Here is a 2,815-nt window from a genome sequence, read left to right on the forward strand (position 1 = left end):
TGGGGTGACTCCAAGTTGATTATCGAACAGGCACAAGGAAATTGGGAAGTGAGAGAAGAAAGGCTACGTCCGTATCTAGATCAGCTAGAAGGGTTGGCATTGAGATTCCAAGAATGTCGCTTCTATCACATTCCTCGAGCTCAGAATCAGGCCGCGGATGCCTTGGCCACTTTGGTGTCAGTTTGGGACAACCCCCGGAACCTTGCTTCGAAACCATTGGTATTGAGAAGATCTCACAAACCGTGCTACGAAGACGTAATGCTGTTAGGGGCAGATAAAAAACTGTGGTATTTCGATATCGTGAACTTCATGAAAGATGGAACATATCCGGCAGAGTCAGAACCTAGGGATCAAGCTGTGATTAGAAGGCTAGCTCGTCAGTTCGTCATCCATAATGACTTGCTTTACAAAAGGCACATTGACGGATTACAACTAAGATGCTTGGATGCGGGGAAAGCCCGCGAGGCGATGGAATCAGTACATTCGGGAATTTGTGGAGCCCATATGGGAGGAGCAGTACTAGCTAAGAAAATTATCAGACAAGGCTTCTATTGGCTCACCATGGAAAGATATTGTAGCGAGTATGCGAAGAAATGTCACGATTGTCAAATCCACGGCGATTGCAGTCATCTTCCGGCCATGGAACTACATGTGCTAGCACCTATTTGGCCATTCGCTGCCTGGGGCATTGACATCATCGGTGAAGTAAGGCCTAATGCTTCAAATGGACATAAGTTTATTGCAGTCGCCATCGATTATTTCACCAAGTGGGTAGAAGCAGAGTCGTTTAGCAAACTGGGATCCAAGCAGATGAGAAAGTTCATTGAAAAACACTTGATCACCAGGTTCGGAGTGCCTCATCACATGATCACGGATAACGGAGTCCAGTTTTAGGGGGAAGTAAGGAATCTTTTCCGAGAATATGGCATTGAACATCACAGGTCTTCTCCGTACCGTCCACAGGCTAATGGGGCAGTAGAAGCAGCTAATAAGAACCTTAAAAGGATCCTCGTAAAGACGGTAGAATCACATCGGAACTGGCATGAGCACCTCCCACTCGCGTTGTGGGCTTATCGCACGACAGTCAGAACCTCGACTGGGGCAACACCATTCTCTTTGGTGTATGGCACAGAAGCAGTTTTGCCGATTGAGATTGAAAAGCGATCGTTGAGAATCGCAGTGGAAGCAGAAATTCCCGAGGCGGAATGGGTGAAGAAGCGATATGAGCAGTTGGCTCTAGTTGATGAGAAAAGGATGGAAGCCCTTTACCATGTACAGTTATATCAAAGAAGGATGGCTCGGGCTTTCAATAAAAAAGTCAAGACCAGCCCTATCAAAGAAGGAGATTTGGTGCTGAAACAGATCCGTGTGACGCACACCGACCCGAGGGGGAAGTTCAGGCCTAACTGGGAAGGACCATTCGTCGTAAAGAAGATACTAAGCAAAGGAGCGGTGAAGTTAACCACAATGGACGGCATGGAGTTCTCCGAACCTACCAATCTGGATAGGCTTAAGAAATACTTTTCGTAAAAAAAAAAAAGAGAGAAAAAAATAAAGAAAAATTCCCGATAGGTTGAAAACCCGCAAAGGGCGACCTATGCAACAATAAGGGAAATCCCAATGGGTGAAAATCCGAAAGGGCACTCATTTAAAAATTCCGGGATAGTAAAAGGAGAGGAAAAATCGCCGGGATCCGAAAACCGAAAGGCGAGTCCTGGTAACAATAGTTATAACTTGAGCAATTACAAAAACAATGTATAAGAGACTAAGTATTTCTGTTGTTTGTAAATAAATAAAGGCATGAATATATTTGACGAGAATGATTGGAATCATCATAATCTACTGAATGCATGGTAATATGAATCACGAGTTATACATTTCCTATCCTACTTTTCACAAAAAGCCTACCTACTATCCACCCCACTCCCTATACATCAGCTATACATCGGAGAAACCCTAATAAAAGCTACAAAGCAACAATGAAAGCTACGAGCCTAATACGGAGGGAAGTCCCAATAGTTCTCAAAATCTCTCAGGTGAGACGCCCGCTCCGCAGATAGTGTCTCCTCGGCAGCACGCACTCTCTCATCAGAAGCTCGCGCTCTCTCATCAGAAACCCGTGCTCTCTCATCAGCAGCTCGTGCTCTCTCCTCTGCAGCAAGGCGTCTGATCGACTCATCACGCGCCCTCTCCTCGACGGTAAGGCGACCCTCAGTCTCCCGTCGCATCACCCCTGACCAGTGGTCGTTCCTCTCTTGATACACACGACCAACTCGGGCATCAGCTTCCCGCACTAGCTCACTCTGTCTTCGCTCATGGGCATGAAGATCACTCTACAAAAAAAAAAAAAAAAAAAAAAGAAAAAGAAAAAAGATAAGAGGCAGCATAGGCAAAAACATAAATCATACATACATGCATACATTTCACTACACTAAAGTACAATGATGATACATACCAGGTGGTCGGTGCAGCGCAAGCTGAGGCAATCTCGTAGGAAGCCGGATAGATCCACGTAGTCTGTACAGGTCTCCCTAGTGGTCAGTGAAGCGTCCGAGGGATCAAACAGGATCCTCGAGGAGAAGATAGGAGGGGCCACCTCAAATCCCGCATAAGGTGTCCCAGACTCGTCATAGCGGATTGTAGCATAATCCCTCTCGTAGCCTGGTATAGGCACGCCTATGGACGAACTCTCCGGTCGGGCTGCGCTGGAAACTCGCCGACGAAGTAGGGCTGCTCGCGCACTGGTGTCTGAGTCTGAGTGCCATCAAAAAAATCAGATCAGTGGGCACTCCTCCAAGATCCCTCCTGCAAAAAA

Source organism: Euphorbia lathyris, chromosome 2, assembly GCF_963576675.1.
Source record: "Euphorbia lathyris chromosome 2, ddEupLath1.1, whole genome shotgun sequence".
Lineage (NCBI taxonomy): Eukaryota > Viridiplantae > Streptophyta > Magnoliopsida > Malpighiales > Euphorbiaceae > Euphorbia > Euphorbia lathyris.